Below are 26,326 nucleotides of genomic sequence, written 5' to 3' on the forward strand. Positions count from 1 at the left end.
AAGAAGAAAGATATAGAAGACTGGGTCTTTTAGAATCGTGGAGTTGCCACACCAAACCTGTCTGTTACCTGGGGATTTTGTTTATGGGAGAGAAATAATTTTTTTTTCTTGTTTGAACCCTTTATTTTTGGAAACTGCGGTCTGCAGGTCGAACACAGCCCATAAAGTTTCATTGGAACACAGCCCCACCCGCCTGTCTCCATGTTGCCTGTGGCGGGGAGGCTGCTCTCCGGCCCGGGCACAGAGGAGAGCAGTTACATTAGAGACCGTGCGGCCACAAACCTGGAACGTTTATGACCCGACCGTTTATAGACAGAATTGGCCAATTGCTGATCCAGTCTACTGATTGACTTCATTTGTTTTTCTTTGAAAGTGTCTCTTTTATCTCTTTGTTTTCTGTATTCATATGGGTCCTTTACCCGGCTAAACATTTTCGTCTTGTATCTGAACTACTTTAGGTATCTTGTTGTAAGTTTCCTTAACTCGTTTATTCATTTCATTAGATATACTATAACATACTAAGCTTTCTTAAATATACTTCACATTATGTCACCTCTTTGATCAAAAATTTCCTGTGACTCCCTATTTCCTATAGCATCAGGCCATAAAATTTTTGCTTGCCTTTTATGGTGCTTTATATTCTTGCTGTACTCCAGCATGCCAGCATTATATCCTGCTCATTTATTAATTAATCATTTAATATACTTTTGAATACCAATGTGTACTAGAAATCTAAGGAGTCCGCAGTTCTAGTTACCCATGCTTGTGAAATCGTAGCAGTCTGATAGGACTCGGTGCCACTAGCCTTCCCAGTTCCAGTCTGTCTCCCATACTGCTTTCTGGGTGAATTCTGATCATGCCACACTTGTGACCCCAGCCTTCGTTTCCCCACATCACCCCCATGACAGGCTGTGCAGGTTGACCCTCAATCTGTAGCGTAGTGTACAAGGTCCTGTCTGATCTGGCCCTTGCATGTTTTTGTAGCTTCATTCCTTTTTTGACGCAACCACCTTTTACTCTGTCCTTGAGGGTGGCTTGTCTAAATTACAATTCTACTCAGTTTCTGTTCCTTTGGCATACACAGTACCTCTTTCTGAGGCATCCTTCTTTCTCCCTTTTCCTATAAGAATGTGTCCTTATTAACTCTTCCTAGATGAAGCACAAATGCCACCTTCATTGTGAGGTGTCTTCCCCCTCTGGCTGAGTTCACAGCCCAGTCTGTGATGTTAGAGAGTCTTGTGCTTACTTACTGTTGAACGGTTATATTTCTAATAGCTATTGGTTCACACCGTCACTTCACCTCTACTAACACGGTGACTCTCGAGACTGATATTTCCTGGTCATATGTTCTCCTTGCATCTTGCAACCTTCCCTCATTCCAGACATCACAGTTGTGTTTTATTTATCTTTGTGGTGTTACCTGATTACTGGCCTTCTGGTCTACCACCACCCGCCCGCAGGCCAGACCTGCAGCTTTTTGTTCGTCATCGGATTTCCCGACGTATGGCTAAGTACCTGGCACGCCCCATACACTCAATGCTTGACTGTGGAATGAGTAAATCAATTGGTTGAGGGTAAAGGCGTTTTTTTCTTTAATATTTGTGTCTGTGTCGCAGAGCTCAGAACTCAACAGCGTTAATCACAAATGAAGCGTTAAAGAGTACTCTTTGTTTTAAACACAAAGGGGATCTTCATGTATTATCAGAAGTCCAATATATGAAACAGATATAATAAAAGCAGAACTTCCACGTTTGAATACTCCTCCCCTGGTCCCCCACTGGACTCCTGAGGTGACTTTATAAACTCTCTGGCCTGGCCTTACTATTAGACAGTGGATGGAAATTTCTTAGGATAGAAATGTAGGTGAGCAGTTTTTCATTAAGCCCTGGATAGCTGTGTGACTGGGCAATCCATTTAACCAGTCTGGGACTTGATTTTCTTATCTTTGAAGTGAGAGTTTCGTGCTAGTGGTCTTGGCGTTTCTTTCCAGCTGTGAAAGTGTGTTGAAAAATTTCAGGTTTATCCCAGCCCTTGGTCCTCACTTAGATGCAATCTCTTATTGGAGTACCATTGTCTCTCCCTTACGCTAATATTAAATTTCTCTCAGGTCCATGCCAACTTCCAACTCATCTAAGAAGCCTTCTCAAGCGACTCCTTTCCTTACTGCATCTACCATATTCATTGTCCACTTTCCCATTACAGAATCTCCATGCAGGAGCATGTCTCAGCAGTACGTTGGCCAGACACCCATTTTGCTTACCTTCAATAAGTTAATATTATTTCAGCATATTAAGGTACTTTCTTTTTAAAAAATATTTTATGTATTTATTTTTAGAGAGAGGGCAAAGGAGGGAGATAGGGAGGGAGAGAAACATCAATGTGTGGTTGCCTCTCATGTGCCCCCTACTGGGGACCTGGCCTGCAACCCAGGCATGTGCCCTGGCTGGGAATCAAACCAGTGACCCTTTGGTTCACTGAGTGGGACTCAATCCACTGAACCACACCAGCTAGGGCTCTACCTTTTTTTAAAGGTACTTTCTTAATATGTATGTTATTTACTTGCTGAAGTTATTATGTACATTTTATTGGAATACTGTGTAGAGTGTCTTTTATTGCTCAATCATCTCAATTAGCTTACTTTGATTAATGCAGAGGCCTCATCTTATATTTCTATGCATCACTTATCATTTGCTATTTATTTCTTGATTGACTGATCATTTGAAAATTAAACGACTGTTTAATTGCTCAAGTTAGGAGAAGCAGATGAAAATGTGCTTTGGATGTTTTTTTGGTGAGACTACAATTCCAATGAGATTGTATTTACTTATACAGGGGGGACAATCCACTAAACCCTTCTCTGTCCATTTTTTATTAGATAGAAGAGAAGAGCAGAAGAGAGAACTGCTTTTGTAGTTAGATCGGATTAGGCTCAGAGCTCTGCATACAGTTAGTCAAGTTGAAACCTCTCTGACTTTAGCTTTCTTATTTTTACATGGGGCAATGTCTGCTTTCCCAGGGCTGTCTTGACGATTAGTTGAGCTGGAATATGTCAAAAGCTTTTCACGTAGTAGGCGCTCCACCAAGGCTAAGTGTTTATGGTATTTCTTATCACTGTAGACATCTGAGCTGAGCTCTGCATAACCAAAGAAAAGGATTCAGGTGTTTGAGAGAATTCATGCAAATCCAATTATTTTCTGGCTTGGGTTATGTAAGGTATTTCAAATTAAAGTTGTAAGTTCTTTTTATCCTTTTCTTCAGGCTAATTTTCTTCTAGTTTAATAAATGCTGAAGAAAATTAGAGAAAATATGGGGAATTAATAACTGATTAGAATGTTTCTAATTTTGTGGACTGATTGTTTTCTTTTGAGTTTATTTGGTGGTACATCGAAGAAGTGTTCTTCCTGATGAATATGTTTCAAAGAAAATATAGTTTGATTTAGACTGAAAAAGTAAATTGTATATGCTCCCATGTTTACATATATGCACAGGAATATTGATATGATGAATACATCCTTAGGCACTCAACAGCTCCGAACAATATTTAAAGTAACAACCCTGTGATCCAACAATGGAACATTTGTGGAATTGGAAAAGACAAAGAAACATTGGAAAGCAAGGTCATTGGCACATAGGGAAAGCATTAGCCAGCAAAGCACTTAGAGTGAATGGACATGCGACCACACAGTTGTAGAAAAAAGATTTTGAATCTCTCAACACAAAGTTTTGGCTTTGGACTCCCTTAGTTTAAATATTGACTTTTGAAATGGGATGAAAGTTGATATATGCTGTGTTGCAATATCTTTCTCACCACATGTTAAGTGGAAGTAATGCAATCTTGTTGGATAACTAGTGCTGTGTTTTCATGATTTACAGCCCTGGTAATTTTTCTGGTTCTGGGAATACATTGCATGAGAACACATGTTGAAGCTAAAATTAACTCCAAACCTACCTAAGTAAAAGTAAGACTTCTTTTCATACAGCCAACTTATAAACATCTAGATTTTAAATGGTGTTTAAATCTATATATTTAATTACCTTTCTCTGAAATTATCAAAAAATAAAAACATAAGCATAGAAACAAAAATAGCATCAGGAGTAATTATAATGAATGATAGTTCAGTTTTAGAAGAAAGTAGAACACTTAAATACCCATAGAAACAGTAAAAGTTTTGCTATAAGAAAACACATATATGAATCTACTATAAAAAATGCAAACTTTTGAATTGGCTACTTTTGAATTGAGGTTTTTTTCAATAAGTAGTTCATTTTACAGTGGCTATTAAGCCATGAAGTCTCTCTACTGAGCTGTATGAAAATTCTCCCAGTAATTGGGTACTTACTTCACAACTTTCACTGGATACACATATACATGCCGTAAATGTTCTCAAGAGTTGTTTACGATTTAATTGTTATGCCCAAGAAATGTTAGGATTTTAATTAGCTTTAATTTAAAGCACACCTAGAGTTGAAAACCTAAAGTTTGACAACTAAATTCAGATTATGTGCAGTCACTGACAAGTATTTTATATTGTATGTTTGTAGTGGAAAATTTTCATGAACACAACCAGCTGCATCCTGAGAGATGGTGTGGGGAAGTGGAGCAGACTCTGAAGTTTCAGGAAGGGCATGAGGGCCCTTGGAGAAATATTAGTCTGCAACGAAGCAATTATTTTGTCTTGGGAGGTAACAAGAGGGGGCAGAAAACCCAAGTACGTGAGATATTTTTATATAATATGGACCTCCAGCAAGAATATTGGAATCTTAAAATATCTCAAAATCAGGTTATAGTCAACCTCTGTAAATTTACAGAAAATAAAACTATAGATTTAAGAGAGGGTTTTCTGTTATTATTTTTGACCAAAACCAAGCCTTTTTAGGTCTTTTGTGCTCTTTTTAACTCTCTTAAGTGAACACACAAATACCTTTAACATCTTTCTTGGGCATAACGAATACTGGTCTTAAATGGAGAAGGCTGCTTAAAACCAGGGTCTGGACGCTTGTAAACCACCTTCCCTGTTACAAATTATGCACATCGACCACACTTACTGTAATTTCCTAAAGTTGCATCTGTTTTCATATTAACTTACATTAAAGAACAGGTAACTTTCATTTGCACGTAATTTTGTCCATGTGAGATTAGTTTTCCTTTATTTAATAAAATGATAAGAACACTAAACATTCCGGTTGTAGGACTGTGAGAGCTCAGAATAAACCATCCCCAGACATTTATAGAGAACAGGAGGTATCACACGTAGTGGAAGAATGAACATGCTCTTTACCTCCCTCGGAAGGTATCTCCACAAAGGCAGCGGTCACAGCCTGCTAGTAGTCTTATTAACTTCCCCATTAGCTGTGTGAGTGTCACTTTACATCCAGGGAGACTTTGTTTCTTTTCCTTTTTGTCATCTTGGACTGTCCTGACAACTCTCTAGATGTCGTTACTCACTGATAGTTGCACGGCTTTATTAAGTTGTATTTGCACAGAAAGGAAGAGGTAGCTAGAGACCAAAGTGATTACAGCTTGCTAGTCACAGTGGGTCCCGCCTGCCCAGGGTCTGTCCCCTCGCTCTCAGGACCAGGTCTCGCCGGGCCTCCACTGGGAGGAAAGTTACAAGGCTACACTCTGGCACATGGTGAATAATTAATTTTTATGAAAATAAAGACATGTTTTAAAAAGCTATTTTTATGGGCTGCAGCTTAATGAAATAATGAGAATGCTGTATTGAGTTCTGGGCAAAATACATTTATTTAAAAATTAGATATCCTTACTTTTATTGGACAGGAGAATATCGGAAAGAAAATTTTCATCACCTTTTAACCACTGAAATGTGAGCGTGGGGGCATATTTGAGAAGGGGCCACCTCAAAGTCACGCTGTGCTCCCTCAGTTCGTTTCAGCTTTGGTGCTTGCTTGGAAACCGGCAGGCGGCTCTCGGTGCTGGGCGGGTGCAGGCACACAGCCTGCGGGCCTCGGGGGTGCGAGGCAGCTCTAGAATCCATCCTGTGCTAGCTCGATGAGAATTCACGGTCTTCTCTTCTTTCCAGTTTAGCCTGACGAAGCCCTGATTACTTAGAAACACTTTTGAGTCTTGTTTATTATTTGTCTTCCCCACTGGAATGTAAGCTCGATTTGGGCAGGGAATTTTGTCTGCTTTGTTCTCCTCTGTATCTTTAGTTCTCTAAGATGCAGTGGCTGGTACTTAGTATATATGTGCTCAGTAAATATTTGTAGACTGAAATTCTAAGTTTGTCAAATAATTTTGTCTTGATGCTTAGAAGTCCAGTGAAAAGAGTTAATCATCACTGTATTCTGATTGTTTTATGGTTCCTTATATGTAAAAAGAGTGTGACACTTTTGAGTTTTTAAATGTTTCCAATACTTTCAAGTGTTTCAATATTTACTACACTTAAGATTTAGAAATATAGATGAACTCTTTAGGTGCTTGCAAGCCAGGATTATGTTTTGTCATCTGTCTTCTAGAGAAGACATAGCCCTTTAATGTTTATAGCTTATAAACACATTAATATCAGCGATACTTTATTAATTGACCCTAAGACATATAGTCTTACCATGTTTTCCATTTGGTGAATTTGGAATATACTTTAATGTCTTCATATGTCAATGATAGCATTTTTTTCTCAGTGCTACATCAAATGGTGGTTGGTGCATCATACAAATAATGATATTTTATATTTGAAATATTTTTCAGTGACGTTTTGAAGTTTTTGATAGACTTGAAGAATCATTAAAGTTTAATATCTGGAGTGTTCCCATTTGAATGGCAAAATGACTGAGAACCCAGCACAAAAACACTTGAGAGTCTTTTTTTCATATGCTTTATACACTTCAATGCTATAACAAAAGGATGTTTTGGAGAGGAGTTTGTTATCACTAAATGTTGAACTAGAAGGAGTGATTGATCACGCCACAGTGATTTCAAGGTACTCCTGATGTTGCAGGTAACAGAAACCTATCAGATGGCAATTAGACAAATGACACCAGCTCAACCACGGAGATGCAGAGTTCTAGAACTCTAGAAGGCAGGTTGCTGAACATGGAGTTCCCTAAGGGCTAAGGGGCCCTGACGCTGCGAGTGGAGACAGCTTTGAACACCAACCCAGACGTCCCTAATGCACGCCCTGCTCCGCAATAAACCAGAGGTGCCCTCTGGAGGCCTACACACATTTTGATAGCATATTAGAGTCATATGTTAAACAAGCATTTGTGAGAATCGAGAATGTAGGCGGCACGTAGGGAGTCAAGGAGCTAGTAAGAGTTGTCAGAGAGAAACTATGTAGCGTTGTCAGAGAGAAACTATGTAGCATTGTCAGGTTTTGAGAAACTATCTGAAGCTTTTTATTCACTGATTGACTTTGTAGAAAGTCACCTGGCCTCTCTGGGCTTCAGTTCAGTACTTATGACATGAGAGAACTGGATCATGGAGTATGACAAATAAAAATAACCGTTTCCCTCTAGAAATTGATGGGTATTAGAAAGGTTCATTGCATTTAAGAAAAACAACTATTTGAGCATCCATTGGTTGGAATAGAGTGATCTCATTGGTGTTTGAACTCAACACTAAAAACTAAATCTTACCCAGGTAGTTTTTTTTCTACTTGTCACTTTAAGGAAAAACAACTTAGTCCTGACCTCTGTCACCTGTGTCAGTTAACTGCAGTGCTCAGTTTCATGTGACAATTAAAACATGATCGATACACATGTACGGTTCTAATTTAATTCAGAGATGCCTCAAGTGCAGGCAGCAGCTCCATATGTGTTTCCCGTCCTGAGCATAGTGAGCCTGGCAACCAGAAGATCAGATTTAGTCACTGTTTTTCTTCTTGCTTATTTATTGAGAGATTTATTGCTTTTAATATCCAGTGTTACAGAAGATCTCAGATTGGTTAACCCAACACAATTCAAGTTTTGTTGTGGGATACGTGTAGTATGAATGTGTGTGTGGACATGAGCCCCGTTCCATCACCTGCGATAGCCACAGATAAAAAAGAGCATTTCCACAGAACCCAGTTCACAGTGGCTGCTCGATGTTGGTGGCGCAATGATAATTGATGATCATTACCCATTGACGACTATTCAGAATGTATTTACTGAATTCAAAATTTAGTCTTCGGATTTATTACTTGCTTTTGATAAAGTTGTCAGATTTGAATTACTAATAAAATATTTAAGGTATTGAAATTTTAAAGACTCTACTTCCACGTCCAAATTGCTTTCCGGAAAGTTCGTGTTTATTCATGCTTCCGTCATCAGGGTGCAAGTGCGCGCGTTCTCCACCCCCGTGCCAGGATTATCAAAACTTATGCTGACTTACTTCACTGGAAGTTCTCATTGTTGTTTTAATTTTTACTTGTTTTATCATCAATGAAGTTAAATTATTTTCATGGTTATGGTTCTCTTCTGTGAGTCATCTATGCTTTTGTGTATTATTTGGTATTTTTATTACCAATTTCTATGTGTTATATTAAGGCTGTTAAAATGTCATATTTCTGAAGAGATATTATTTATAGCTGGATATTTATCCTTCATTTTATTTATAAAAATTTAACATGCAATTTCAATATAATTATTTCAAGTATTTCTTCTTCTACATTGAATCTGTTCTTTAGCAGCCTTCCCTGACTCTCACCAGCCTACCTTAGATTGGTCTGCAGGGCCCCATTTGGGGGTCTTCCACTGCACCCCCTACTCTTTCCCAGTTCTGTCCCACATCGCTTATACAATTAGAAAAACCTCATCACGATACCCTTGCTGTGCCCCTTAATTTTTCCTTTGTGTATCTTCTGTGAAGCCTGAGCAAGGCTCTAATATCTAATATTATATCACAGTTTAGCGTTTGATTATTTTATTTTATAAATTATTTTTACTAATTAGATGTTTCCTCAGTTGTCTTAAAACTTGCTTCCAAGTAGAATGCGTGGTAGTCCTTTTGTATGTCCCTAAATCTTGTACCATAGGCAGGGAGCATCCTGAGTCCTCAGTGAGCTCTGGTAAATTTATAAAGCTACAGATACTTGCCTTTCTCCTCCGCTCCCACTTCTCCTCCCATACCCCCCCCCACTTCCCTATGTATTATTTATTTTTACCTAGTGACAGAGCTGCTGAGATAAATTAACTGTAAAGTCTTTGGAATAGATATTGCAGAGTTTGGTGCTTTATGTTTTCTCAGTTGTGCTGTGATTTATACTGACCCCACATAGCACCAGAAAAAATAGACCACTTCACTTTGGAGAGCCAGCAGACTGCACCAGGAGGAAGCTTCCGCATTGTTTTCAAGGGATCATAGAAGGTGCTGGGGCTACTGAAGGCTCAAGGTGTCCTCAGCATGTGGGCTTTGGCCGTGGGCCAGATGAGTTAGGTGCATGTGTTTGGCCAGCACTGCAAATAGGGCCCAGGACATTGCTTGGTTGTGAAAGAGTAAAGAACCGCCAACTCTGTCCGAGAAACATCCTCCAGGGTTCGCAGAGGCCCAGATCCTTGTTTGGAGAGCTGGGTAGTTTGAGGACTACCTCTGAGCATCTTTTAATTTGCCTTTCTTGGATACCTTGAGGTTGTAATATCTGACCACTTTTTGGTTCTGTTTAATAATTTCACCTAAAGATCTATAGATCATATCTTTAAAATGTTTTGTTCTTCTTTGTAAACTTTGATCAGAATATCAGTTTCTGTGTTTAGTAATTTTTATGGCATTTCCCATATGTTGCCTGAATGAGATGTAATAATGTGTGCTTTTTATTACTATTATCTCTAGCTGTACAGTGACATCACTGTGATCCATAGGGGCTTACAACTACTGCTCCCCTCACACAGTTTTGTGGGTTGGGAATTTGTGCAGGGTTTGGCTGTTTGCTTTTTAGCTCAGGGTCTCGCAAGCATTTGCAGTCAGACCGTGACCGGAGTTGGGACAGTGGGCAGCTGATGCAACTAGGGACTAGTCTGGCATCTCTCTCTTCTCCTGTGGCCGCAGGGCCTGTCCATGTGGTCAGCCACATGGCCTGATGTGGGCTTCTTCACAGCACGCCAGCTTCAAGAAGGTTAAACTACTAAGGTGGCAGCTGAAGGCTTCCCGAGCGAGCATTACTGTGGGCAAGGTGAGAGCTGTGTTGCCCTTTTATGATCTAGTCTGTACATCACATAGCTTCACTTGTGCTGTGGGAAAAACTTCAGGGTGAAGGAATATCAACTCCAGTACTCGGTGGGTGGAGTGTCGGAGTTACAGTATAAGAAGAATGTGGTGGTACGGAAGATATTATTGGGGTTATTTGGGGGAAATATAACCTGCCACAGTCCATCCCCTGACCATAATCATTTATAGCCCTCCCCTGTGTAAAATAGGCTTGTTCTTGCCCTCAAAGCCCTTAAGTCTCATTCCGTTACTGCATTAGCTTGAAATCCAGAGTCTTGTCTTCTTAATCAAGTCCAGGTGCATAGGAAGCTCCTTGGATAAGGCTTCTTGATTATTGAAAACACTTGAACTGCAGAATCTTTTGAAAACCCATGAACGAAGAGATAAGTTATCTGCCCTTTACACACCCGACATTGAGTGGTGTTACAAGCATAAGAAGACTCTGTGATTCTTCGTGTTCAAAGAGGGAGAAATGAGAGGCTATTACACTTCATAGCAAACCAGAAACCCTAGTGTCCCTGCCGCCATTTGCTTGATGAGGCTCCATCTAGTCCCTGGGACTTGTTTTCTGTGACTCTTGGCTCCTCCCACCGTGTCCTTGTTACTATCCTCTGAATCATCGTTCTTTTTCCAAAACCAACCAACCAAGCAACCAACCGACCGACCAACCAACCATGGCTTGTATTTATAGCTGGCAGATTTTCCCAGCCTTGTTCCTATGTATAGAAGTTTGGGGTCCAAAGACCACTTTTATTTTGCATTGTCTGTTTCTTTTTAGTTTCAACTGGATAATTCTTCAAGACTCTTAGGGTTTCTTGTGTATCAATTTATAATCTGTTAGCAAAAGCCACCCCCAGAAAATTTTGTGACAGTCACTCCTTTACCAGGCGTTCCCTGTGAGGCCGCAGTGAAGTGACACCCTTCAGATTCTTAGCAGTTCACTTGTTCAGCACAGAAAGTTCTGTGTGTGTGCCGTTAAGACTCTTAGAAAGCCTTTTCTGTATCCTGAAGGGTCTCTGAGGCATTGCCGGGGTATTCCTGACTGAGGTGTGCAGAGAGGGAATGTACACTAACCTTCATTTGTGGGCCAGGTCTGTCCGACTTCACCTGGCATGTTATTCCCAGAGACTTCACTCCGATTTCGAGACCCTTTTGTTCTCTGACACATAGTTTTATTTTCAAACCCAGCATGTTCTGTCTTTTTAATAGTTCCTCCAAATTTTGCTGACAACCAGTTTCTTTTTAAACTATGAATCTCTACTCACGTCTTATCATAAGTAGCAAAAGGAAGGCATGTGTTCCTTTCGGTATTCTGCTTGAAATCTTCCTGAACTAGATCGTGGGATTTTGTCAGGTACATTTCCTATTTTCCACATCACTGTGGGCAACAGTGTTGGTCACTGTTCTGCCACCATGGAACAAGAGTCTTCTTTCCTTTTCCTTTCGAAAACATAACCCTTATCTTTCTGGAGCCCTCACAGTCCAACTCTGAAACTATCAGGCTTCTACTAACAGTCTCCTTCAGGCCTCTGTCTTCTGTCTGGTCCAGAGACCGATACCATTTGTCTTGAGTTAACTTTATTTTTTTATTGTACTGCTCAACTTCTGGTATCAAAGTATATTCCAGTTACCTGTGCTTTTTAAAAAGTCACTATAACGTAGTGGCTTAAAAGAGCCAAAACAAAGTTACCACCTCTCATGGTTTCTTTCGGCCAGGATTTTGGGCAGAACTTGACTGGGTGGTGCTGGCTCACAGTCTCTCATGCTTTTGCTGTCAGATGGTGTCTGGAACTCGAACAGCAGGAGGCTGAAGCAGTTAGAAGCTGTCCAGGCTTATCTCTGTTCGTGTGTTCTCAAGGCCTCTCTGATTTCTCACATTGGCTAGTTTGGTCTTTCCTACAACATCATGTCTCTGCACAGTCAGACTACTAATGTGGCAGCAAAAGGCTTCAGAGACACTGATTCTGTTGAGTAAGGTGGGATTGGGTCACATTTTATTACCTGGCCTGGAAGCTCACATGGTGTCACTTCACAGCGTGGTAAGGTTATCCAGATTCCCGGGGAAAGAATTTAGGCCCCGCCTCTCAGTGGGATGTAAGAAGAGCGTGGGGTTAGGGGATATTGTTGTGATCTTTGGAAAATAAAACCATTCTTTTTTGAATCCAGTCTTCACTGGTTCACACAAAGTTACACAATATAGATATAGCTGTTGAAAGAGATCTAGATAGACCTTTTATTGTCAAATTTTACCATTTAAACATTCAGTGAATTTCTAGTTACAGTATTTAATGGGAATCTAAATTTGATGTTTTTCCCTTGGCTCAGCCAAAATTGTGATTGTGGGTGGTGTATGTTTTAAGTTAAAGCAAGTTCTCAGGCATGTAGAATTTATGAATGGCAATAGTTTGAACTGGCCAGCTATTGAAACCTTGTGTTTTTGTAAGAAAAGAAGAAAAATGTTTCCTAAAAATGAAGAGAAATTACATCTCTTCCTAAAAATCTACCTATGTATAAGTACTGACAGGTTGTCCCACTGATTCTTAAACGTAATCTTTGAAAATATCAAGAATCATTTGGTGGAACGTCATGACTGTGAGCAGTGAAAACTTCATTAAGGGTGATGAATGCGCAGCGGCTCGCATCTCCTTTCTTCTGGGCCTCCCTGGCTCAGTTCACCTCTGTCACTACAGAAACCTGCGCTTTGGAAAATGTTTGGCTCTTTCAGATGTTTAGTCTGCATAAGCTGGACCCGGTTCCCTGCATCTTATTACTTGGGTTTCCCTTCTGCTTTTAGCAACAATGCTCTCCAGCGAGTCCGTGTGGGCGAGCCAGGCGGGAAGCAGCCTTGGAAGCCAAAAAGCCAGAAAACTGTTACCTGTGTAAAACTGGACCATATCGTCCCAGGGCTGTCAAGGGACCGGCTTCCCTTTAGCACTCTTAACGAGATCAAAGCTGACGTGTAATGAATGGAAAATACCCGAATAAATCATCACAGTTCATGGCGATTTCTGTGCCTGGGAAAGCGCACCACTGTCTGGCCATTGACCTGGCCTACGGACTGTGAAATTTTGGTCATCGCCAGATTGAAGGTAGGGCTACTTAGTGAATTAATAACTACGGTTTGTATAATCTTTTAAATACATGTAAAGTGAAGTTACAATATAATAACTTCTAACATAGGATTGCGTCCTTCATGTCAGAGTCATAATTTGCCCCAACAGGTCCCCCTCAGGGAAAAAAAATTCTCTGTGATAAAATACGAACTGCAGCAAACAGCCTAGTGAAATTGGCTTTTGAAACTATTGGATTGTTTTTAAACACAGGAAGTTAGAACATTAGGTAAATAGCAAACTTATAAAAGCAGCAAATTACAAAACAATATGAAATCATTGAAAACTGGATCATAAGTAACATGAGGTTACCCTTAGAATGTCAAATTTTTATAAAAATAGTTTCAGATCATTTCAGTTTCGTTCATTTAGCATCTTAATTTACTACAAAAATAGTAATGTTTAGCTTATTTAGTGTTATTCTTTATTCATGAAAATTGAACTGTCATTCATTTTCAGTAGGAGTTAAAATGTTCTGTTTATTAGTTTTCTACCCAAATCCTAAAACATATTTATTTTTAAGGAGGACATTAACTCATTCGTTATCAAAGCAGTAATTATGTTAAGTATATGTGTGTAGCATTGCGTAGGATCAGATAACTCAAATTTTGTTAATGATTTTAAAACAATCTTTTTAGGCCTTTATACTTTTTTGCTTGCCTCCTCTTTCATACTCGCAGCCACTCTCCACGTAGCTCCACAAATCTTATCACGTGGCTCTGCTTTTCAGAACTGCTCATTGGCTCCTTATTTGCCAGACAGATAAAAGTTTAAGGTACCTTTTCATGACACACCAGGCTGCCCACGATCAGGCTCCTTCTTCCCTGTTGAGCCGTATCTCCCCCCTGTCCCTCCACTGGAGCCTCTGCTTCATCACAGGGACTTGCTTCTCATCCCTTGCACAGGCCCCCCTATCCCTCCCAGCTGTGCCTCTGTGCTGCCTCTTTCTGGAACAGATCCGCCTATGCCTCTTCTCCTCGACTAATCCCTGCTCAATGTGTTAAGACTTAGTTCCATGACCACCTTTCCTCTGCAGTGAATTAGGTCCTTATAGTTTATCACTTATGTGTTGTTCTTGCATTGCTTCTCTTACTCTGCCTTGTAGCTTTTGCTCATGGGCTATTTGGAGGCAGGAGTTGTGTCTAATTTATTTCCATGTGTTACAAGTGCTTGTTACATATTAGATACTCAAAATTGTCTTCAGAGTGATGGGATGATTTATGGCCATATTTTATTTTTCATTTGAGTCTGCAGTCTTTAATCATTGAATCCTCTTTCTCCTTGATCCAGCCTTCTTATTGGAGCATACATAGCAGTACCTCTCACTTCACGTTTTCAAGCATTTCTCACTTGTCTTGATGTTCCCAATGGCCGCCAGGGCTCTGAGCTGGTAATGTGTATTTGCAGACGCTCCTGCCAGCGTTATGCTGCTTTACTGTTTCTTACCTTCATCAGTGGAAGGGAAGGGTAAATCTTCATTTTACATTCATTCATTAGGTGTTCGTTTAACACCACAGAGAAAGGTACTGTGAATATGGAGAAATACATAAAACATAGCTCCTGATGTCAATTAAGGTATTGTATACAGAACAGGGAAACCAGATATCACACAAGTTGGGAATGCTGTGGGTTTCCTGAAGGTAGAGAAAGAATTCAAAGGCAGTTTTAAGATAGATTACCGTGGCTGGCTTTATCACACAGAGCTTTAAGAAGAAAGGTTTGAGTAGGAGTGGCCATTCAGTTTTTACTCACATGCTGTGAATTCCGTGACAAATGGACTGGAGGAACTGTGTCGACTTCTTTGAAATACCTTTAAATAAAAACTGGTTGTAGTGTAATATTTGCAAATGTAATTTTGATAAAATACTGTTTGGTGTATGTAAATAAAGAATAAAAGTTTATGTTCTATGGGGTGGTTGAATTTTTAAGTAAAATTCCTTCAGGTAGTTAGTGGACTTTAATGTGCTATTAGGAGCTGGGAGAGATGCTATATCAGCAGAACTCTTAGGAATATGGCACCACGTGGTAGTTAAATTAATTTCTGGCTGATTGGTTTGCTTTCCTGGAATGTGACCAGGAGTTGGTTGCTTTTGCTTTTCTTACAATTTAATTTCAGTTCCTCAGTTTGTGCATGATTATTAGCTGTTAAAAAATAAGAACTTAAATTGACATAGATGGAAAATGTAACCTCTACTACCCCTGGGAAACTTCATTCTCTACTAAATACACAAGAAAAAGTATTCTAGCATATTTATTTGAACAACAGAAATGTTGTTTTTCCCTAAAAAATGTATCTAAATGTTTTGATCAATGATGATTCTTGGGTTTTATCAGTCCTAGTAAATCAACTCCATTTCCCTCAAAGGTTACTTCCCAGTGAAGTTTAGTGGTTTGAACTCTTCTTAGAGTTACGCGCCACAGAGTGATGAGACATTTACAGCAGATGGGGAGTCCCTGGGTCAATGTTACAAATAAAAAGAATAATGCAAGCAAAATTCAGCTACTGTCTCAAATGTCTTGTGTATCTTTTTTTCTCTCAAGACATAGAAAGTTAGTCACAAATGATAAGCAAATGTATTCTAGGATTTACAGGGAGAATACATAAAAGCAACAAATCAGAAACAGATATAATTGCATTGGATATTTCCAGAGAAACTAATTTTTACCTAAATGATTTGAATTTTTAGAGGGAAGTATTTCAATAATTCCTTCCTTTTTTTGTTCTTAAGGAGAAAGTGCTTCAGAAACTAATATATTCCTAATGTGTAGTACTCCTTTTTACCAAATACCCAGATAGAAATTAAACACTTTACAGGAACCTAATCAACAAAACGCACAAGCAAGCAAAGTATAGCCAAAGACACTGAAATTGAGAACAGGCTGACAGTGACCAAAGGGGAGAAGGGAGGGGATAATGGGGGAAAAGGGTGAAGGGTTTACAGGAACAATTAAAAAGGACACATGGACAATAACAAGGGGGAGTGGAAACAGGGGAGGGAGGTGGGGAGGGCTGGGGTGGTGGGGAGGAGTGGGAGGGAAGGCAGAAAACTGTACTTGAACAACAATAAAAAAAATTTAAAAAAAGAGAGAGAGATTAAACACTTTAGTTGCTCTACAGAAATTTCTGATGAAATTTTAATCTTCCAATGGCTGTTTATGTAATTAGACCAAAATTTAAATTCCTTACCGTGGCTTGAATTACTGTGCTTCTTAACCAGCTCTGCAAGTCAGAATTACATGGAGGGATTTAAAGAATATTGGTGATTCTGATTTCCTTGCTCTGGACTAAGGCCTGGGCATCTGGGTTTTGCGAAGCATCATAGGTGATTCTAATATGTGGCACAGTTTAAAACCACTGGCCAAAGACATCCACATCATTCAGTTACTGTCTGATTACTTCACCATGTGCCAGCTTTTGCCCACCTACCACTTATTTTTTGTCACGTGAGTACCAAGGGTGATTCTGAGCCGTGGATTTTTTATTAGCAATTTCTTCTTCCTGGCATGCTGTTCCCACACATCTTCACGCAGCTGTCTCCCTCTCTTCATTCAGGCCTCAGCTCCAAGCAAAGCCTTTCTTAATTTCGCCTAAGCTTTCTTTACCCCAACATCATTGCATTGTTCTGTTTTACTTTTATTATTATTGGACGTCTTTTTTCTTTTTTGCCATGAGATGTTATTATAGTCACTGTTTAGTTTTCTTTTTATTCACCCCTGTAGTGTGAAGTCCAGGAAGGCACGTCCGCTGTGTTTGGTTCACCATCATATTTCCAGCACTTAAAACCAAGCCTGTCATATAGCAGTTGCTCAATAAATATTTTTTGAGTAACTGAATGAAAATGTTGATAGAAAAATGATTGTGGGAATAAAGATTATTAACCCCCTCCCCCCCAGAAAAGCCAACCTTCCCAAAACATGGGATTCCATTTTAAAAATTAGAATAAATCATATAATGAAATGAATGAAAATATCAATAGGCAAAGAAGAAGTAAGCCTAGAAATGTGGCAACTCCTGGTACGAAACGGTAAGGGTGTGATGTTAAGCCTGGACCAGTTGCCACTAATTGAGGCTCTTACTCCTTGGCCATCCTTTGAGTCTCATCATCATTCTAAAGTGCCACCCACATGAAATCTTCATATACTTTATAGTTAACTTCTGTTTTAGTACATCAGATGATCACCTCCTTCTCCAAAAAGCCTTCCCTGAGCACAGTGTCCAGGAAGAATTAGGTTGTCTGCGCTCCACCTGTCTGTGTCATGGCCACGGCCGTACTGTATTACCGGGATCTGCTCACCAGTCTTCCATCCCCATCGCTAGCCTCTCGCCTCGCTGAGCAGGGGGACTGTGTCTGTAGTGTCTAACCCAGGGCAGGTACTCAGCAGGTGTGTTCTTGAATAAGTAAATAGGAAATTTTGCAGGAGAAGCATCACAACCGCTACTTAAAATTATGAAATAGATTTGCCAGGGATATAAGTAAGTTGAGACAGTTTTTAATAGACTAGAGCAATAAATAAGCAACTGGGGGGTGCGCTGCTGTGCACACGTAGGAAATGAGGGAAATGCTGGTGCCAAGAAGTCTGAGCGCTGGCTTCCGGCTGACAGGTGGCTTGTCATCTGAACAAAGTTGTCATCACTCACTGGGGACTTTTTATACATTATTTACCCTTTTTGATAAAGTTCTTTTCAATGGCTGCTGTTCAGATGGGTGCATTTTCCAATAACACTTGATATGCATTTTTAAAGTAGAGCCTTTAATTAGTATCGATTCCTGGTAAACCCAATGATAGCTTCGTTAGTGTTCTTTGAACTTTGATGTTCTGCCCCAAAGAAAATGTAGCGATCTTTGGCCATGTAAATACTTAAAAATTCTTTCTGTAGAGGCCCTGTCAGCTCCATGGCTACTCTTGTTATAATTTTAGCGCTTAAATATTACTTAGGGCCACTCTTTCAGATTATATCCTGCTTCAAAATCTCAGCAGCACTAGTATGCGTAATTTTATCTGAAAGTTGGATTCTTAGGTTTTTCAAAAGGAAAATTATGCAGTTGAAATGAACACATTTTTGTTAATGTTGTGGAATTATTTATTGCCTCGTTTTCTGTCACAGAGAGTATAAAACAGAGAAAGAAGAATGGACACTTGGGACAGACAGAAATGCTGGTCAGGTCCCCAAGTCACCCTGAATGCACTGTGGGAGCCCTGCCCCACTGCTGCCAGTCTGGGGCCGGGTCTGTGCCTTTCCCTTCTGTGGTTAGGAGGAAACACCACCAGCAAATCGAGCAGTTTGTCTTGTTTTTAACAGGGAGACATCGAACAAAGAGAGGAAGGGCTTGGGATACAGCATCCAAAGAAGTTTTCCCTTTTAAAATTTGAAATCGCATCCCACAAAGTTGGAGTGAGTCTGGCACCACCAGCTGATATGTTGTTCCACAGAAACAAAGGTTTACAGAAGGTCATTCTGTGAAGAGAACAGAAGTGTGGAAGAGCTGCTGTACCAGCATTTCCAGTGAATGTATGGTTGGGTACGGTAGGGAGTGTTATGTGGGATTTGTGTTGCAGGCAAAAGGAAAATGAAACGGCCCAGGTGGGGCCAGGTGGAAACGGCCAGCAGGCCTGGATTCTGTGCTGAGAAGTTCGCACCCTCTGTTGTTGGCAAGGAGAGGTGTCGGAAAGGACTCGTTAGTGCAGTGGCACTGTGGGAGATTGGTTGGGGTGGGGGGGGTGGTGACAGGAGGCTAGATTGTGATTCGCTCAGTATTTGAGGTTACATAAAAGCTAAATCTGAATTTTGGTGGGAACAGAGGGCAGGGAAAAGAGTGGACAAACTCGAAGGATATTTCAAAGATAGACTCCTGAGTGTATGCGAGTAGTAACTAACTGGATCTAGGAGAGAACACTGAAATTTTTAACTTGGATGACTAAGTAATGGCGCTGGCATTACACAGGGTGTGTGTGTGTGTGTGTGTGTGTGTTGCCACTGTCAACAAAAATGTTCATGCTTCAAATTGGAAGAATTTGGTCTGTCCCCTAGAAATTATTGTTTTTTTCCAGAAAAAAAAATTCTGGTGAGATCTAGCCCCTCTGATATTATTGAAAACTATAGTAGTGAGGGCCAAGGACTTAATGTGAAAAGACCTGCATTCAGCTTCTGTCTCTACTTTCAAACTTTGATCCATGGGCTGTTCCCTTGCCTGCTTTATCCAGTTTCCTCGTACGTAAAGAGGGAGCATTTTCTCATGGGCTTCTCCTGATGATCAAGCAAGATAACACGTGATAGATCACTTCCGAAAAGTATGAAGTGCCGTGGAGGTGCGAGTTGTTAGATGCGTACATACCATTAAGAATTGGACAATGAGAAGTTTTGCCCCATCAACAGGCGTCCCTTGACCCTGAGGACATGTTCTGAGATTCCTGTACCTCCAAAGTGTTCGTCCATATTCTCTACTGGTGACACGTAAGCGGCAAGTATGAGTAGCATTTTGTGTATGCTTTTCCAAACACAGGTATTCATGCAAAACGCTTATTTGGGTTCAGTGTTGAAGTTTAATGTAAATTGTCTTCAAAATAAAACAAAACAAAAATAAAAGCAACTTGATTACTACATTGAGATGCTATTTGTTAACATTATTTCTTCTCTTCATTGGATCATTAACAAAAGGGAAAGGATATTCTTTATTCTTACCTTTTCCCCTTTTATCATCTGCGTATCCTCAGCCCCCTTCCAGCCCTGTTTTTGGTCACTTTAGACCAGTGACTTTTCAGCCTGTGTCACCTCATGGCACATATAAACTCATTGGTGAAGTTCTGCAGCATACCCCCAAAATATATAATTTTTTGCCAATTTGACAAAAAATAGGTATAATTTTGATTCATTCATACCAGATTGCCATTGTGTTAGCTGTTGTCATTTTTAAATTTAACCATCTAAGAGAAAAGAGGTCAGTGACCCTGAATGAAAAGTCAGGTATTTCATGTTTTAAAATGTCTTGTGGCATACCAGTTGGAAATTGCTACATTAGGCCAAATACCAGAATGAAGCAAATTGGAGGAGGGGGAAAAAGCCTCAAAGTTCACTCCTGTTCAGTTTTCACCTACTCAAAAGTAGCAAGATTTTTTTCATTTTTAGTCTTTTTTTCTGCATTACCCCTTAGTTATTTTTGATAGCCACATTTTAAGAAAATTTCAGGCCCTGTGAAGCAGAACAGCCAACAGAAACATTTTATATGTAAACCAAAAAAGATGAATGGTTAGGACATTTATGTCTTGTTAAAATTACTTTGCTATATTGTTTTATCCCTATTTTTCTTGCTTTTTTGAAATATGTTCTGATTAGAAAAAGTGGAATTAAAGTAAGTAATTATATTTCTCAGCTTTACAGTTTAAATCGCCCCCATAAAAACAGATTCATCATAGAGCAGTGAAATAAACATGTTGTTTTATTTTATGAATGATCAGACTTAATGTACATTTCTGTTTTCACTGCCTGTTAAATTTAATCATTCAGTGATACTTTTATGAGCTTCTGCCTTATAATTAATGGATAGTAAAAAAAGTCAGCTTGAAGGTGGTGGACAGGTATTTCCCTGCTCCATCGTGTTGGTTTTTGTTGGATGCGTCCTGGCTGGGATTTCTCCCTTCGCATCCTGAGGAGCGTCTGGTGAGTCTGTTTTGGGGAATCCCCGATCATCCCTGCTCTCCTTTTCGCTGAGGTAAGTCAGCCCCTCTGGCGAGGTGATTGCAGGACCACTTTCCTGCCTTGGGGATGACACCCACCACTTTCTCAAATTCCAGCTGGAAAAAACAGCTGAACAGGTCCGCTGTTCAGCAAAGTATACTGTAATTTCTTCCTGGAAATAAATATTCCATTAAATTAATGTCACATTGCTTGTCATGGGTGTCTATCTGTGTGAATGAAAAGATACTGGGATGAGTTATTCTTGAAAAAGCAACAAATATTAAAAGTTCAGCTACATCTTTAGGATAAAAGAACACTATTCAGAGACTAATGGAATTAAAATTATCATCATAAAGACTCTTGTTGTCCCATAGACTTAATCTAATTTCCATTTTGGGTTGATGGCAAAAAGTTTAAATTAGGATTAATTCCTTAATTTTAAGAAATGGATATTAAAGTTATATGGTAATTTTAAGAACTGTATACTTTTTTTAGAAGTAGGAAATATTTGAAATTACATTGCAAATAATTATTTACTATGTTAAAAACCCCTTTTTGTTAAGGTCCTTAGTATTACATAAATATATGTGTGGCTTTAAGAGAAAAACAGTGGCAACACCGATACATAGCTAGGAAATCAGATATTATTATTAAGCATGAAGAGGCATTAGTGTAGTTTAATAGAAGTCCGTTTAGCAACAACTATCATATAAAAATAACTTGATGTTCCTGATGCATTTCACTGTTTATATTACCTTATCTTATTAAACATAATTGAGCTTTATTATTGCCCCTGGTTATATGTGTTCTATACCCTATGGATTTCAGAACAGTGCCTATTTATAAATGATAAAATGTTTTGCTTTTGTGTTAGTTGGTGAGATGTCAAATGAAAATTTAAAAGGACACACATTCTTTTCTTGTTTATATTTTTCTTCTTTTCAATTTATATTCATCATTGAATATAAACATTGTTCTAGTTGAAAAGAACAAATGACCTATTCACTTACTGTACAGGCAATTCTTCTCAAACTAATCACGGATAAGTACAATAAACTGGCAGCAGTAAAGGCTAGTAGACTTTTGTATGATTTTTATGATTTTCCTGTGGGTCCCGGGAGCCCAAAGTATTTACTTCTTGAGGACAAAGAACCTTAGAGTTTACGGTAAGAGACTCTACCTGGTATGACTCGTAGGAGATCCACAGAGGGCAGAACAAGGAGAAAACAGCCCCTGGTTTTCTTCTAACTAGGCACACAGAGAGTCCATTTTCTTTCTCCACAGTCATTTACCCTGAAAGTCACATTCTCCAGGTCTTTCTGAAACATGACGGCAAGCTTGGATTACCAATATTTTTTGTATACCCATTTGCCCCTGAGCAGTGTATCATTATATATGGTGTTGGGTAAATCTGTAATATTCGTATCTGATTAAGTTGGTCAACAATATTTAAAAATCACTCACTACTTAATGAATTTTTTGCTTTTTTCATTTCTAACTTCAAGGAAGCCTTAAATTATAAAGCATTACCGTAACTGGATTTTAAGTCCAGTTTCCTAACATTGATCTGATAGAGTACTTATTATTACAGCACATACTGATGTAAATATGTATCATAATACCAAACAAAGAATTAGCGTATTATCTTGGTAATTGTGTTTTTAAAAAGTTTTTTCCTTTGAAACATATCTTTCCTTTCTATTGAAACTGTAAAATAATTCAAATGCTTAGTTTAAAAATGGAAACAATATAGTAATAAATCAAGTATTTCTAATTTTAATGTTTTACTTGTTTATTAATTTATTCATTTATTGAGCTAACAAGTAAGTGGCTATATCTATGCCAGATACAACAAGCTGGATCCCTGAAAATATGTTTTAAGCTTTGTTTGGTCCTAGGATTTTCTGAAATTATGTTCAGTGGCAGTGAAGAGTAAAGAACCAAAAGGCCAGTAAGCGTGTGAAAAGATGCTCCACATTGTTAACCACTAGGGTAATACAAATTAAAACCACAGTGAGGTTCTACTTTGTGTTCACCAGTATTGCTGTAATAAAAAGTACAGATAATTTCAGGTATTTGGAGAATATGGAGAAATTGGAACCATCATACATTGCTGGTGGGGATGTAAAATGGTGCAGCTACTTTGGAAAACAGTTTTACAGTTCTTTAAAATGTTAAGCATAAAATTACTATATTACTTAGCAGTTTTACTCCAGGCATTTATGCAAGAGTATGAAAACACATGTTTGCATAAAAACTTGCGTATGCAAGTCCATAGCAGCATTATTTATAATAGTTCAAAAGTAGAAGCAACCCCAATGTCCATCAGCTGATGCGTGGATAAGTGCAATGTGATATATCTGTACAATAAAATAATATGGAAAAGTAAAAAGGGTACTGATGCCCAGTGACACAGGAAGTAATATCAAACCCATTTTTTATGAGGAAAGTAAGGTTATATAATTTATGTAACTTGAGACAAATGAAAACTCAAGTCAATTTGACTTCAAAATCATCTCTATACCGTAGTGAGTTGTTTTGTTTGTTGTTTTAAGTTGTTACCTTTATCTTTCTCTTTTTCTCATGGCCACACTTTGATAGAGAGATTTCATTCTATGTCTCACTTCATTTGCCTGCCTCTCACCTTTTTTAATACTTGCCTCGTTGAAGTACAATTTACATACCCTGCAATGGACCCCCCTAAAATGTGCAACTCTGATGTTCATTATCGCAGTGCGTCGTGAGCGTTACATATCGTGCGCTGTTTTCGGCCCCTTTCATGTTTCATCTGTGCCTGGCATTCCTCAGTGCTGACTGCTCATCCCTGAATACTCCATTCTCACTCATGTTCTCGCTTTGTCCTCCTTCTCCTGCACGTACAGTTGTTTTACAGTCTTTGTGGGCTTCTCTTTCCTGACCTGCCTTTTAAATGTTGGGTCGGGGTTACTTCTCATACATGCTATGGCTGAAAGGCCTCATGTCTTCAGGAACCATCTGCCTGTGTTGGCATATGGCTCACAGATCTCTAAGTTATTTACACAACGCAGAGTTATTGTGCATTTATTATGTGCAAGATTCAGTTTAGGCCCCTGAAATCTCTGCTGTTATTGAACCGACATTCTATTGGGAAAGACAAGCAGTACCAGTCAAGTCATAAACAAGTAATTTTAAATGTGATTGCAATTTTAAAAAGCATGGTAGGGGTAGGTTTCACTGAGAGGTGCCCTTTGAACAGAGCCTTGAACGAGGTGATGGAGTCAGTCATGAAGCTGTCTGCAAGAGAACACGCCAGTGCGGGCAAGGCAAATTGAAGGACAGACGTTAAGGGAAGATTTTTTAGGCACACTTGAGAGTAATAGGGGGACAATTGGGTTGCGGCTGAGAAAAGGAGGGGGCTGTAGTCCACGATGTCGGAGACTTACTGAGGGCCAGACTGAGTAGGGCTTTATGCGTTATTGTGGTAAGTTGAACTTTTACTCCGAACTCAATGGGGATGCAGGTAGGGTTTTGAGTAAGAGGTGAATAGTATCTGAGTGAAAATTTTAAGCCACTACTTTGGTTTCTGGGTTGAGAAGTAGCCTATATTAGTTTCAAGCCCCCAAACAAGAACAGAAGGCTACCGAATTGGTGCAGTCTTCATCTCTCCTGTATTATGGATCAGTACATTTTAATACTTTTTGAACATATTCACTTGGATATAGCAGATGATACCTCAAGTTCATCACATTAAAGACTAATCTATCTTCCCTTCCTAGCTCCCAGTTCCCAAATCGCTATCTGTACAACCCCTGCCTTGGCAAAGACCCAGATACCAGAAGGGTTAGCCCCCTTTGACTTTTTAGAGACTTTAGTTTGTTAGAGCAGTTCAAAATTGTGAGGAAAATGGAGAGATTTCCCCGTACATTCTCTGCTCCCACACATGCATAATCTGTGTTATCTGTGTTCCCCACCAAAGCAGCACACTTGTTCCAATTGGGGGGCTTACCCTGACACATCGTTATCACCCGAAGTCCATAGTTTGGGGTTCTCTCTTGGCGGTGTCCATTCTGTGGGTCCGGGCATGCGTGATGATCTATATCCATTATTACAGTGTCATACTCAGTGTTTTTATTGCCCTAAAGATCTTCTGTGCTTTCCCTTTATCCCTCTCATCCCACCTCCCACAAATACTGATCTTTTCACTGTCTCCATAGTTTTATCTTGTCCACAATGTCAAATAGGTGGCGTTATATAGTATGTAACGTTTTCAGGTTGGCTTCTTTTACTTACTAATACACATTTAAGATTCTTCCATATCTTCATGGCTTGAGAGCTCATTTCTTAGCACTTAATGATGTTCCATTGTTTGGATGTACCATAGTTTCTTTATCTACTCACCTATTGAAGGGTATCTTGGTTGCTTCCAAGTTTTGATTAAAGTTATGAATAAAACTGCTGTAAACATTTATGTAGAGGTTTGGCATTGATGTAAGTTTTCAACTACTTTGTGTAAATACCAAGGAACATGATTGATGGATCACATGGTAATAAACTACTAACCTATCTTCCAAAGTGGTTGTATCATTTTGTATTGCCACCAGCAGTGAATGAAAGTTCCTGCTTTTCTGCATCCTCACCCGCATTTGGTGGTGTCACTGTTTCAGATTTTGCCAATTCCAATAGGTTTGTAGCAGTATCTTGTTGTTTTAATTTGCATTTCCCTATGACAATATGATGTAGAGCATCTTTTCATATACTTATTTGCCATCTGTATATTTCTTGGGCGAGGTGTTTGTTAAAGTCTTTGGCCCAATTTAACAATTGGTTGGTTCGTTTTCTTGCTGTTGAGTTTTAAAAACTCTGTAAATTTTAGATAACAGTCCTTCATCAGATGTGTCTTTTGCAAATATTTTTCTCCCAGTCTGTGGCTTATCTTTTCATTCTCTTAACATTGTCTTCTGTAGAGCGGAAGTTTTTAATTTTGATGAACTCCAGCTTGTCAATGATTTCTTTCATGGATTGTGCCTTTGGTGTTGTATCTAAAAAGTCATTGCCATGCCCAAGGTCCTCTAGGTTTTCTCCTGTGTTACCTCGGAGTTTCACAGTTCTTCCTTTTACGTATATGTTTTACAATCCATTTTGAGTTAATTTTTGTGAGGGGCATATGATCTTTGTCTTGATTGGTTAGTTTGCATGCGGATGGTCCAGCTGTTCAACACCCTTTGTTGAAAAGATTATCTTTGCTCCTTTATATCGTCTTTGCTCCTTTGTCAAAGGTCAGGTGACTATATCTCTGTGAGTCTGTTTCTGGGTCTGTAGTCTCTTTGTCTGTTCTTTCTCCAGCACCACATTGTCTTGATTACTCTAGTACGTCTTTCTGCCTGACAGTGTCAGCAGCCGACTTTGTTCTTCTCCTTC

The 26,326-nt window shown here is 39.2% G+C and overlaps 1 protein-coding gene across 6 annotated transcripts in view; it reads left to right on the forward strand.

The window, feature by feature from the left end:
* The window catches only part of BMPR1B (bone morphogenetic protein receptor type 1B), a 349,197-nt gene that overhangs the window by 171,830 nt on the left and 151,041 nt on the right, over positions 1-26,326 (forward strand). Inside the window, exon 3 of one of the 6 annotated variants that reach the window (XM_071221262.1) lies at positions 18,557-18,766. The exons of the other annotated variants lie outside the window; for them this stretch is intronic. The gene's annotated coding sequence lies outside the window, so the exon portion shown is untranslated. The remainder of the gene's footprint in view (positions 1-18,556; positions 18,767-26,326) is intronic. 6 annotated transcript variants of the gene reach the window in all.

Source organism: Desmodus rotundus, chromosome 4 (genome assembly GCF_022682495.2).
Source record: "Desmodus rotundus isolate HL8 chromosome 4, HLdesRot8A.1, whole genome shotgun sequence".
Lineage (NCBI taxonomy): Eukaryota > Metazoa > Chordata > Mammalia > Chiroptera > Phyllostomidae > Desmodus > Desmodus rotundus.